Genomic DNA, 14,418 nt, shown 5'->3' on the forward strand with positions numbered 1-14,418 from the left:
TTACCTGTATAGAAGTTGTCGATTGTTATTTCTTTCTTCTTTTTCTGTTGTTTGCTTGTATTTATCTCTTCTTTACTCCCCGTATTTGTTTGTGCTCTTGCTCCACTCATTTGTTTTTTGTTTTGGGGCTTTCTGTCAGTCTTCCCTCTTGGAGCTTTGTCAGATATCTCATTACAGTCTCTGGGGGAGGAATGTTGGCTTCCCTGTCCTCTGGAGGCTTTTGATCTGATTGAGTTCAGCTCGGTTGGGCTGCATGTGCTCTGAAGCCAAAAACTCCTGGCAGGCTGGAGCCAAATGGAAGGTCTCAGCCACCCAGGCTCTCTCCAGTTTTCTCCAGCTGCTTCCCCGCCACCTACATTCCATGTTCTGAGCCTGGCACAGCCCTGTCTGCAAGGTACACCCTCTAGACCAGTGCCTCTTTTTTTTTTTTGGGTGGGAAGGGGTGAGAGATTTGTTAATGTGGTCATTTTTTTTTTGCATGCCTATACATATTTGTAATGAGTTTTATTTTTTGTTTTCTCAATGGATGAGGGAAGGGGAAGAGAGAATTTGAAACTAAGACAAAAAATGAATTTCAAAGAAGATCATCAAATGAATTTCAAAAAGATATCAAACAACTATATGCAAGATATATATGTACATATACATGTATATGATAAATTGGAGATAATTACAGAGAGAAGGTACTAGCATTAAGGGAGACCCTGAAAGTCTTGAAGAAAGTGAGATTTGAGCTGAGATCCGAAGGAATCCAGGGAATCCAGGAGGCAGAGAGAAGGAGGGAGAAAATAGCTCAGATGTGAGGTATATGAGATCCTATACCAAGGAGGTGGAGTAGTGTGAGTGCAGAAAAGGGAACATGTTCTCTGTGTACAATGTTCTCCTGGTTCTGCTCCTCTCACTCTGCATCACTTCCTGGAGGTTGGTTCCAGTCTCCATGGAACTCCTCCACTTTATTATTCCTTTTAGCACAATAGTATTCCATCACCAACACATACCACAATTTGCTCAGCCATTCCCCAATTGATGGGCATCTCCTCGTTTTCCAGTTTTTGGCCACCACAAAGAGCGCAGCTATGAATATTCTTGTACAAGTCTTTTTGTCCATTATCTCTTTGGGGTACAGACCCAGCAGTGCTATGGCTGGATCAAAGGGTAGATATTCTTTTGTCGCCCTTTGGGCATAGTTCCAAATTGCCCTCCAGAATGGTTGGATCAGTTCACAACTCCACCAGCAATGAATTAATGTCTCTACTTTGCCACATCCCCTCCAGCATTCATTACTTTCCTTTGCTGTTATGTTAGCCAATCTGCTAGGTGTGAGGTGATACCTCAGAGTTGTTTTGATTTGCATCTCTCTGATTATAAGAGATTTAGAACACTTCTTCATGTGCTTATTAATAGTTTTGATTTCTTTATCTGAGAACTGCCTATCCACCTGGGACCTTCTTTCTGCCTTCCCCTTAGATCTGAGAGTTCTTGGATTCTGGCTTTTTGGGGGAATACCTTTTGAATTGAGTCCAGAAGGAGTGTTCCCTGGCTCTGTCCTGTTGTTAAGGTTGAATTTCAGTCCCCTAGGAGCATTCAATTTGTGATTGGTAAGGAAGCGTTTTCAGAGGTCTGAAATTTTGCTGCTTCTAAGCCGCCATCTTGACTCTGCCCCCTTCATTTTGCATTTTGTAATGTTCTCTATCTCTTGCTTGGTCTTAAATTCCTTCTTTTCCCACAGATCTGACAGTTATACTAGTCTATGCTCTATGCTCACCTAACTTATATATGATTTCACTCTTTATATTTAAATTTACCATTTTTGCATTTATTTTGGTATAGAGTGTAAGGTGTTGATATAAACCTAATCTCTCCCATACTGTTTTCCAAATTTCCTAGCAGTTTTTGTCAGATATCTAGTTCTTGTCCCAAAAGCTGGGATCTTTGGGTTTATCAAATACTAAATTGATGAGGTCATTTACCCCTAGTCTTAACCCTCATTGCCTAGCCCTTACTGCTCTTCTGCTTTGGAACCAATACACAATATTGATTCTAAGACAGAAGGTAAAAGTTATTAAAAGAAAAGAATTTTTTGGTTGTTTGATAGGTATGGAACTGAATAGGTAAAATAGTTTAGTTGGATTGTAATTTTTATTATACTAGCTTATCCTACCTATGAACAATTAATATTTTCCCTATTGTTTAGATCTAATTTTATTTGTGTGAAATGTGTTTTGTAGTTGTGTTCATATAATTCATGAGTTTGTCTTGGCATATAGACTCCCAAATATTTATATTGTCTAGAGTTATTTAAATAGAGTTTCTCTTTCTAACCCTTTCTGCTCAATTTTATTAGAAATATATAGATATGCTGATGATTTATGTGGGTTTATTTTGTATCCTGCAAGTTTGCTAAAATTATTGTTTGTTTCCACTAGCTTTTTAGTTGATTTTCTAGCATTCTTTAAATATACCATCATATCATCGGCAAAGAGTGATAGTCTAGTTTCCTCATTGCCTACTTTAATCCCTTTAATTTCTTTTTTTTCATCAATTGTTACAGCTAGCATTTATAATACAATATTAAATAATAGTGGTGATAATGGGCATTGAATCCTGATTTTATTGGGAAGGCTTTTCTATGTTATACAATATTAATAGAATGTTATTATACTATAAAAAGTGATGATTTCAGGAAAACCTGGAAAGACTTAGATAAACTGATACAAAGTGAAATGAGCAGAAGTAGGAGAGTATTTTGCATTGTTACTTCAATATTGTAATCATGATCAACTGTGAAAGATTTAGCAACTGCTCAAGACAAAATGATACAAGACAATTCCAAAGGAGCTATGATGAAAAATGCTAGCCACCTCCAGAGAGAACTGATGAACTCTGAGTGAAGATTGAAGCATATGTTTTTCACTTTCTTATTTTTCTTAACTTTCTGTGTTTTAGAAATAGGGTTTGCATAACTTACATGTATAATAGTTATGTTACTTGCCTTCTCAAAGGTTGGTAGAGGGGATGGAGGGAGGGAGAGATTTGGAACTCACATTTAAAAAATGAATGTAATAATGTAAGTCAGATTCTGTATCTCTAGTCCATCATTGCCTCTGTTAAGAGGTGGAAAGCATCATTTTCATCATGGGTCTTATGGAGTCATGGTTTATCATGAGATTGACCAAAGTATTTAGTATTTTAAATTTCCTTTTCTTTATAATATTCTAGTCTTTGTGGAAAGTGTCAGGGGGTCAGCCAACAAGCATTTATTTAGCACATACTTACCATATGTTAATGGCCTGGGAAACAAACAAAGGCTAAAACTTCGGTCCTTGCTTTCTAGGAGTTCACATAGTAATGTAGGAGATAGCATGCAAATAGCCATGCATTCTTAGGATAAGATACTGTGTAACTGGGAGGTGATCTTAGAGAAAAAGTTCTAGTTGGAGGTTGGTTGTGGGTGGGGGGAGGGAGTGAAACTAGGAAAGACTCCTCCAAGAATGTTGGATTTGAACTGAGTCTCGAAGGAGGCCAGAGTGCTCACTTAGATAGCATGTATGTTAAAATTGGAATGATACCAAGAAAATTAATATAACCCAGGTGCAAAAAAGGCAGGAAAATTTGTGAAGCATTTAATAATTTTTTTTCTTGCCTCTTTTTTTTTTTTGGGTGGGAAGGGGTGAGAGATTTGTTAATGTGGTCATTTTTTTTTTGCATGCCTATACATATTTGTAATGAGTTTTATTTTTTGTTTTCTCAATGGATGAGGGAAGGGGAAGAGAGAATTTGAAACTAAGACAAAAAATGAATTTCAAAGAAGATCATCAAATGAATTTCAAAAAGATATCAAACAACTATATGCAAGATATATATGTACATATACATGTATATGATAAATTGGAGATAATTACAGAGAGAAGGTACTAGCATTAAGGGAGACCCTGAAAGTCTTGAAGAAAGTGAGATTTGAGCTGAGATCCGAAGGAATCCAGGGAATCCAGGAGGCAGAGAGAAGGAGGGAGAAAATAGCTCAGATGTGAGGTATATGAGATCCTATACCAAGGAGGTGGAGTAGTGTGAGTGCAGAAAAGGGAACATGTTCTAAAGATGTTTGGAAAGTAGAAATGTCAAGATTTGACAACACACTGGATATGTGGGGTGAGTGTGAATAAAGGAACAGAGAATGGTACCTAGCTTGTGAGCCTTAGTGGTAGATAGGATATTTTGGAAGAGGGAAAGCTTTTTGGGAAAAGTTACTGAGTTCTGTTTTGGACTTACTGAGTTTTGAGATATGGACAGGATACCCAGTTTGAGATATCCATTAGTCAGTATCCAGTAGGCAGTTGATAATGCAAATCTGGGAGTTAGAAGAAAGTTTGGGGCTAGATAAATCGATACTAGAATAATCTACATAGAAATGTTGATTGAACCCTTGGACCTGGTGAGATCACTGGTTGAGATAGTGAAATGAGAAAAGAATTCAGGACAGAGCCCTGGGGCATGCCCATGTTTAGTGGGCAGCTACAGTGGCCCAACTGTTAGAGCACCAAGCTTGGAATCAGGAGGACCTAAATTCAAATGTGGTCTCAGACACTTTCTACCTGTGTGTCCCTGGCCTAGGCACTTAATCTCTTTCTGCCTCAGTTTTCTATCAGAAAAATGGGATTGTTGTGAGGATCAAATATATTTGTAAAATGCTTAGCATAGTTCTTAGCACATAATCAGCATTATATAAATGCTAGCTATTATTTATCATTGTTTTTGTTATTGTAGAGGTCTTGACTTGGATCAAGACTCAGTGGAGGTGAATAAGGAGTAAGGAGACACCAGAAGAGAGCAGTGCTAAAAAATCTAGTAAGAAGGGAATACCCAGAAGAGAGTGGTCAGCAGAGTCAAGGCTTACAGAAGATGAAGAAGGATAAGGCATGAGAAAAATCCATTTGATTTTGTAGGTCATTGAATGAAGAGGTCAGAATTTGAACTCCAGAGGCTTTAGAAGAAAGTGAGAAGAGAAAGTAAAAGCACAAATTGGCTTTCTCCTAGAGTTCATCTCACCTCATCTATATCATTGATTTTTCAGGATTTGCCCTTTTCCTCTTTTATGGCACAACATAGTATTCCATTACTGCGAATCTGTGGAAAAAGACTGAACAAATTGATGGACATTTTATGGTTCCCATTTTATTCCATTATTCCCATATTCCATATTAGTGGGAATGTTTTTTTTTTATGATTTCATGAGTATAATGGGTATTGTATTTTTTTTTCCTTTTTCAATGGATAGAAAGTATAGGGAGATAGAGAATTTGGTATTGAAAAGAAAAGAAAATTTAATTTTAAAAATGAATAAGAACTGCCTTAGTTTCTAGTTCATTGCAACAACAGAAAGTTCTAGACTGAAAAATCTTGGATACATGGATCCTTCCCCTCTTTGTTCTCCTTTTCTAAGTGATGCTATTATGTTAGAGGTTAAGTAGAGTTCAGTGAGCTTTTGGATATAAATTCCACATTGCTTTCCTGAATGGTGGGACAAATAATACACAGTTTTACCTAATAGTGTATTTTTGTGGCTGTTCCCTCTTACAATGATAATAATTATCATTTTTCTTTTTTTCCCTCATCTTTAGCAATCTGATGGGTATGAGGTAGACTCAGTTATTTTAATGTACATTTATCTTATTATTACTAATTTAGGGCACACGATCGTTAATAGCTTGCAGTTCCTCTTTTGAATTTGAAAAGATTTGTTCAGATCCTTTGATCATTTACCTTTTGGGAATGGCTCTTATTTTTATGAATTTGTTTCTGTTTCCTATGTTCTTAATTGGAGAAACTTGATATACAGTTTTTTTTCCCCCTACAGTTAACTGTTTCTAATTTTAATTACATTGATTTTCTTTGTGCATTTTAAAAATTTTATGTTATTGTAATTGTCCACTTTATCTCCTACGATCCTCTCTCTATCCTTTTTTTAAAGAATAAATTATTTTTCATATTGCAAAAATATCTCCTTGTCTGTGCTTAAATTTGTTTACAGTGGGACCATTTATATCTAGATAAGTATGCATTTAAAGCTAATTGTGCTATATGATGGGAAATAGCAGACTAAATATAATTTTTTGCCAGGTTACTTTTTAGTTTTCACAGCAGTTTTTATCAAATAGTGACTCATTACCCCAAAAGTGGGGTTTTTATTAAACACACTGTTGCTATTTTCATTTGCTTCTGAAGCTTATCTACCTAATCTACTTTACTGAGTGAATTTTTCTATTTTTTTTAAACTAGTATAAAATTGTTTTGGTGCTTATAGTTTTGTAGTGTAGTTTGAGAACTGGAACCAGTAAACCCTTTTCCTTCTTTTTTTTTCATTTCCTCAAAATTTCCTTGAGGAATCTTTTTTTTTTTAATCCTTACCTTCTGTCTTAGAACTATGTATTGGTTCCAGGGCAGAAGAGTGGTAAGAGCTAGTCAAGTGACTTGCCCAGGATCAAACAGCTGGGAAGTGTCAGAGGCCATATTTATACCTAGGACCTCCTGTCTCTAGGCCTGGCTCTTAATCCACTGAGCCACCTAGCTGTTCCATTTTGAGGAATCTTTTATTCATTCAGATAAATTTTTGCTATTTTTTTCTAGTTATAAAATAACCCTTTTGGTAGTATACTGACTATGTAAATTACCTGAGGTAGCACAGCCATTTTTATCATATTTGTACAGCCCAACCAATGTAGACAATTAATATTTGCCTAATTATTTAGGTCTATTTGTTTCTTTGAAAAAAAAACCCACTACATTTTGTAACTGTATTCATATAGTTCCAAATATGTCTTTATATAGGTAGAATCCAAAATATTATCTATAGTTTCTGGTTACTTAGAATTGAATTTCTCTCTCTATGTCTTCCTACAGGGTTTTGTTGGCAATATACAGAAGCTGATGTTTTTTTGTTGATATTTTAGTATTTTTAAAAATGTATTCAATTATTTTCAATAAACAAAAAATTATTTTCTCAATTTTCCCTCCTTCCCAGTTTCCCTTCTTTTACATTAAAAAAAAAATATGCACAGACAAACAAAATTAATTCCAACATTGGCCATGTCCAAAAAACATATATTTCTACCTGCACCCTGAGTCCTTTACCTCTCTGGCAGGAGGTAGCTGGATTTCTTTTATATACTTGTACTTTGTTGGGGCGAATTGAATTTCGTTCGGTGTTTTTATGTTATATAGATTTGTCTCTTTGAGGCAGGTAGAAGGTGGCTTAGTGAGTCAGGAAGGCCTGAATTCAAATTTGACCTCAGATACTTACTAGCTGGGTGATCCTGGGCAAATCCCTTAACTTCTATTTGCCTTAATCAACTGAAGAAGGAAATGGTAGAACTTTCTAGTATATTTACCAACAAAACTCCATGGATAGAATTGGTGTGCTATGTTCCATGGGGAAATGAAGAGTTGGACATGACTGAATAAACAAATGTTTGTCTCTTTAGAGTAAATCATGCCCCTTTAGAATCTACATGAGGGTTTAGATTATACAGACACCTTTATTTGGGGGTGGGAGGGATACCTTCATTTATAGAACTGTACTTAACAAACATGGTCTTGGAAAAATCTGGCTTAATTTTTATTTTTATAGCTATCTTGGAAGATTTTATCTTGTTCTTTTGCTTTTGTTTCTCTACGATGTAATAGTTTTTTTTAGTTCTGTCTTTCCCCCTTATTAAACAAATAGTTCCCTAGGAATAGAGGCAACATGATGAAAGTCATCCTGGTGTAACATGGATCCTTTGACTTAATATCAGAGGACTTTGGTTTGAATTCAAACTCTCTGATCTAGTTACCTTGATCAAGTCTCATTTTGTTTTTTTCCCCTGTAAAATGAGATTAAGGATTCCTTCTAACTCTGGGTTTTAGATCTAATCTAAACTATCTCTTTCAGTTCCTAATGCAGTACTTTGAATAAGTTCTTAACAAATGTTGAATTCTAAGATTCCTAGCTACTTTGTCAAAACCATAGTTTGATGTAAAGTCATCCTCTATTAGTTCTAATCTTAAAAACCCAGTCAATTAGCAGAATTTGTAGTAGAGCTCTCCTTGGCTAGAGGGATGATTGGGACCTGAAGGGCATTTTTGTGCACTGTCAACAAGCTTAATAGAACAGCATCCATTGAGTTGCCAAGTGACATGGCATCTCTCTGAGAACATAAGCGGAGCAAAAGGCTTGAGTCTGCAATCCTATGGATACCCATGAAATAAAACATTGATCCGCGTCCTGCTCTGTTAATGTGAGTGCCAGGCCAAATGGCAAAGAATCAAAAACATGTTTCAGTCTTGACTAAGCACAGAGTTTGCTTAATTAGTTTTAGGGGCCAGGAGGGGAATGAATATGCATATATATGTGTGTAGCAAATGGGCTTTTAGAGACCTGAACTTTAGATGGAGAGTTGGAATTACATAGTAGAAGCTTGAAGCTAGCAATGTTTTTTCTGGTCTAGAATCCAAGGCAAAAGAAAAAGAAAAAGTCAGTTCACCTCTTCCCTCCTGCCTCATTATGGAGAAAAAGGGCACTAAGTAGCTGATACTTTTAACTCTCTTAGGAAAAACTTTGGTATCAAAATATGTTGTAATAACATAAATGGGCAGGGGAAAAAGTCAGCAAAAGTTGATGTCAGGTCCAAGAATTAGTAAGGTTTTATACACATACCTATATAAGTACATATAGTATATATACACACACACACAGGTGTACATTTGTGTGTGTGTGTGTATATATATATATATATATATATATATATATATATTTACATGTATTCATCTGTACATGTAAATATATTTGCTTTGGCTAGAGACCTATTATAGATTCATGTTATTAAAGAAGCACCAATTAGCATGCTCAGAATTATATTTTTGCTTAACCTTCTATTATCAAAACAACACTTATTTTACATAAAGTTTATATCTCGATTCATTGTTAACACAAGAACAAGAGTTGACTGACTTAAGTATAATATTTGCACACATATTTGCAAAATAGAAAATTTTTTTTATTTCTCTAGTGTTATACTCAGTTCAATAAGCATTATTGAAAATATCACTATGAACAAATCATTATGCGAGGTCCTAGGAAGATAAAGTGTCTACGAGACTGTAAAGATTGTTGAGTGAAAGGGCCTAGAGAAGCCTAGCTTTCCTTACAATTAACCCAGCAAAAATTTAATGAAGCACCATGAAAAGCAGTGAACAAGAAAATATAAGAGAAATACTAGTAAGTTTCTCCATCCAGTTCAGGACTGCACAAGAAGATGCCAGCAAGCACTCAAGGTGGTGATGAGGGGAAAGAAGAACCCAGCAGAATATTTTATCAACCTCAGCAAGTGGGAGCCCAGTTGGGCCCAGACTCAATCCTCAGTAAGTCACTGCATCGAGGGATAGGACTGGGAAGTATGTACATAGCTGGAGGTATTCCAAGATCATCAAACTTGATGTTTCTGCTAAAAGCAGGTCAGGGTCCAGAGACTTCACCTGCCAAAGCCCCTCTAGGAAGCCCAAGAAATGCAAAGTCTCCTATCTGGCTATATCTCTGGAGTTTTTAATAGCTTAGGAAGAGAACAGAACCTACTCTGTAACGTTGTTCTCATTTCTACCCAAGTTCTTACTAGGGCCTCCCACTTTGTGGAGTTGTCCTCTCCTGCCAGTCTAAATTCTTCTCCTGGCCCTTTTCCTGACTCCCTGACTTTAAAACCAGGCGTCTGTGTCAAAGTATTACCCTCATTATAATTTTGCCTTTCCCCTCCCATTTTTAGTTCCCTTTTGAGTATTGTCTTTCCCCTTTAGACTAGGAGCTTCTTGAGTATAAGGAATATCTTTTTGCTTGTATTTATCTCTAGTCAATGTTTGTTTCTTTCCTTCCTGGTTGGAGACTTACTCAGGGAGAAAGAGACAGAGATGGAGCCTGAGAACAATTCCTACAGTTGGCTACAGGAAGATAGAGGTAAAAGCTAGGAATTCTGGTAAAAGGAGGAGGGGGTGCTGTCCCAGCCACTTCACTGAGACCTGTAGGGGCCTCTAAACTACAAAAGATAGGCAACTAAATGGGGGCTGTACAACCCATTCAAGAGGGTGAAAAGGAACAGAGCAGGACTAAACCTGAAGATATGAATAAGAAAACTCTGAAGAAAACAAAGAAATACCAATAATAATTGGTACAAGTAGAACCTCAGAGAAAAGGGGAGAAAGGAAAGGCAATACACATTTATATAATGCCTACTATGTTCCATGCACTGTATTAAGCACATTTTACAGTTATCTCATTCTCAGAACATCCATGGGGGGAGGTAGTTTCTATTATTATCCTCATTTCAAAGATGAGGAAATTGATGCAAACTTGTTAAATGACATGCCCAGGGTCACATAGCTAGTAAAACAGGGTCACATAGCTAGTCTGAAACTAATCTCAGATCTTCCTAACTCCAGGCTCTGTACACTTTGCCACAAAGTATTTTTAAAGAAGATAGTGACTTGATCACAGGGACCTCCAAAATTATCTGGAAGAAGTGAAATAAGAAATTGAAAATGAATTTAGAAATCTTGAGGAAAAGAATGGAAGTTGAACAGGTAGCTAAGAGTAAAAAGTAGTAAATCTTAGCCAAGTAGTGGACTCCCAAATAAACAGAACTTTATGGCTCCATGAGAACAAGAAATATTAGAATAAAGTCAGAAAAGAAATTAGGAGAACATAAAAGATATTACTTATTTTTAAAGAAGTACCTTAGGAAGTGGGTAAAGGAATGGTAATTAAAAAACCCATTGGACTTCCTGAAAACCATGATAGAACAAAAAACAAATTATAAAACAAAGTTGTTGAGATATTTAAGAACTAGAGGTTTTGTTGTCATTCAGTCATTTCAATTGTTTCGAACTTTTTGTGATTCTATTTGGGATTTTCTAGACTAAGATACTGGAGTGGTTTCCTTTTTTCTTCTCCAGCTCATTTTACAGATAAGGAACTAAAGCAATCAAGGTTAAGTGACTTGCCTAGGGTCACACAGCTAGTAAGTGTCTGAAGCTACATTTGAAGTTATAAAGAGTTTTCTTTGACTCTAGTCCCAGAACTGTATCCCTTGTACTACCTAGAATGAGAGAACAAAGTGAAAAAAAGGAGAATTCACTTGGAACCTCTTGAAAACAATTACAAAATGAAATCACTAGGAATATAATAGTCCCAATCCGTAAGTTCCAAGTCAAAAAGAAAACACTACAAACTTCCAGAAAGGGTTAATTACTAGGGAAAAAGGAGAAATTTGGGCCTTTTGCTTTATGATCATGGTCTCTGGTTCACAAGGCTTCCATTTGTGCCATAGGAGTTACAGCTCATGGGAGGCTCTGCCCCTAGAGGGTGCAAGAAAGAATATTGCATAATGGTGGTAGAGGCCATTATAGTGACTTGTCTTTTGAGACCTAAATATCCAAGTTGGCTACCTCTTATCCCAGCCAGCTCATTTTCAGTATTCAGGATGTCCTCAAATGTCAGGATTTTATTATTCTTTCAAGTTCTATCTCAGTAGTTTGAAAGCTATGCCTCTCAATAACTAAATTTAGACAGTGTTATCCTTTATCATATTATAATTTAATCATGAGCAGCTAATAGCTTGACAATCACTTGTCTTCCTTTATTTCTGTAAAAAATGTATTCTAACCCTTGTAGTTGTTTTTATGTAAGTTTTATGTGTCTTGGTAAGTGATATTTTATATATTCTGTATTTTGAGTAGAATTTCTTTTCCTCCTTCCTGATGGACTTTCTTGGCAATATAGAGAAGGGCTAATGATTTCTTAATAACCTGTAGACATCTCTGAACTTAGTATGTCCTAAGTATAATTCATTATCCTGCCCCCCAAACCTCCCCTCTTTCCAAATTTCTCTATTATATCACCTTCCCAATTACCAAAAACCTCCAACCTAGGTGTAATCCTCAGTTCCTCTTATACATTCATCCTGAATATCATGCTGCCAACTCTTGGCATTTTTACTGGCACAGCATCTCTTATATATGTTCCTTTCTCTTCACTTAAATAGGGTAGAGCCTCATCACCTCAAACACACCTAGACAAATGCAGTGGCCTTTAGATTAGTCTCTCTGGCTATTATTCCCCACTCTAGTACATCCTCCACTAAGCTGCTAAAGTTATCTTAAAGTTCAGTCTGATCATGTCATCTCCTTCCTCAGTAACTCCAAGCTGGTGAGATCACCCAGTGAGATACTATAGAGGGAAATGAGAAGAGAGCTCATGAGAGATTGTGTGGTGCAACCATGATGTAGACAAAGTCCTAACAAAGTAGATCAAAGAATAGTAAGACAAATGGGAGAACCATGAGAGAATAGTATTACAAAAACCCCAAAAGGAGAGTGTATTCCAGAGAAAAAGGTAATTAGAATTAATAAAGGCTACAGAGAGATCTAGAAAGATAAGGACTGAGAAATGGACATAAGAGCTGACAACTAAGAAATCATCAGTAACTTTGGAGAGAGCACTTTGAATTGAATGATAAGGATAGAATCCAGACTGCAGAAGGTTGAGAAGAGAGTGAGAAGAGAGGAAGTTGAGGCACTCAGTACATGTCGCTTTCCCAGGGAATTTATCCACAAAATGGATTGCAGGAATAGTTGTATCAGATGAGGATTTGGTACAGGGTAACAGAGACAGTAGCATGTTTGTAGGCATGAAGGAAATAGCTGGTAGACAGAAAGAGAGATAGAAGATTAATGTTATGCTGGGGGTGAGGGAGCATTATGCTGGAAAATATGGGATAAATTGAGATCACATGCATATTGATGAACAGGGAAAATTTGTATTATATTATATGTATAACCTATATTAGTGATGATAAACCTTTTAAAGATAGAGTGCTTTGCCCTGCTCCCACCCTAGAATGAGTGTTGTGTCTATCCCCCTACCCCCCAGATCACATGCGGTTCATCTTCCTCTCATTCAGTGCTGGACGTGCCCAGTTCACATCCTTACCCCACACAGGAGAGGGTGGAAACACTCCCATTGGGCTGCTGGGTGGAGGGGCAGGTGAAGTGAGGAATGTCTTTAGTGAGTGTAGAGAAGGGGAGGGGAGTGGCCCTAGTGCTCTCCTCCCCTCCAGCTCTGCTGCCTGTGAGTCACCCACTTTATCCCCTGTGTGTGCTCTCATTGGGCTGCTGGGCAGAGGGGCAGGGGATATGAAACAGGCAGGTGGAGAGGGGATCAACTCTGCCCAAGTCCCTCTGCCTTTCTAGTGTCAAAGTGGAAAAATACAGAACCACTAAAGTAATCAACAAAACCAAATCTTTAATCAGGAAAGAGATAGGTCCTTCATAATTGGCCACCATACAAAGTCAAACCCTGGGGGTTCTGAGGACAGTATCTCTAAGAGGATCACCTTGCTAGATGATTCTCCCAAGAAGAATAGAACATAGGGATCTTATATACCTTTTGGGGGACTCAGGACAGGGAAATATGATTAATTGGCTTTTCAATGGCTATAAGGAAATGAGGAGTCCCAGGGCTGGAATATCAGGGAGAGGCTGATGCTTTACAATGGATACAAAAGGAAAGGATCCAGCCATTGAGGGCTAGGCTACTTGGGAGAAGACTCTGATACAAGGGGAGAACCTTCTATGACAAAAAGGGCACTTAACATTTGATTAGATCTACTAGTTCCACCTAAACTGTGATCATTCATACTTTAAAGTCTATTGTTCAATCTGAAAAAAGTTAGTCTGGGACTCCCCTTAAGGTATTTTCCCAAGGGGACAGGGGCAAACTTCCCAGAATTCAAGTTGACACTAGGAACAAACTCTGGAGGGATGGAGAAGGCAGTATGCCATATTTGGTACCTGTGCCATAGGCACGCCATCACTGACCTATATCACATTACTTACCTTCTTGGGGAAGGGTGAGGTGTGAGAAGAAAAGAAAAAGGATGAGACAAAGATTTTTGGACATAGCCAATTGAAAATTTCTTTATCTTGGATAAGCATATTTATTGTAGTTTATTACATATTTCTAACAAAATATTATATATTTATAACAAATCATATGTATCATATCTAGATAAATGGTAACTAAAAAAAGGATTATGTGAAATTACTCAAATTTCCCAAGGCTGCTAACTGGATTCTTGCCTCTGGGGTCACTTTGTTTTTATAGTTCTTAACTTACAAGAACCCTCATCCTGCCAGTCTTATCCATTGTCTTGGGGTTAGCTGAGATTGGGAAGAGGAGAGTACTGAGAATGGGTTATATTGCAGAGGATCACAGGAACATAGATTCATTATCATTGGAAGTGACCTTAATGGTTATCAAGCCCAAACCCCTTATTTTGTAGTTGAGAAGATTGATGTATATCTGCCACATCCCACTGTAATAAAAGGGGTAATCTGTGT

The 14,418-nt window shown here is 37.0% G+C and overlaps 1 protein-coding gene and 1 non-coding gene across 2 annotated transcripts in view; both read left to right on the top strand.

The window, feature by feature from the left end:
• Positions 1 to 14,418, top strand: part of ADGRV1 (adhesion G protein-coupled receptor V1) — a 778,411-nt gene that overhangs the window by 19,704 nt on the left and 744,289 nt on the right. The window lies entirely within an intron of this gene.
• On the top strand, positions 3,528 to 3,634 carry LOC130458638 (U6 spliceosomal RNA). Its single transcript, XR_008918048.1, has one exon. It is a non-coding gene; the product is annotated as a U6 spliceosomal RNA (small nuclear RNA).

This window comes from Monodelphis domestica, chromosome 3 (genome assembly GCF_027887165.1).
Source record: "Monodelphis domestica isolate mMonDom1 chromosome 3, mMonDom1.pri, whole genome shotgun sequence".
NCBI classification, from domain to species: domain Eukaryota; kingdom Metazoa; phylum Chordata; class Mammalia; order Didelphimorphia; family Didelphidae; genus Monodelphis; species Monodelphis domestica.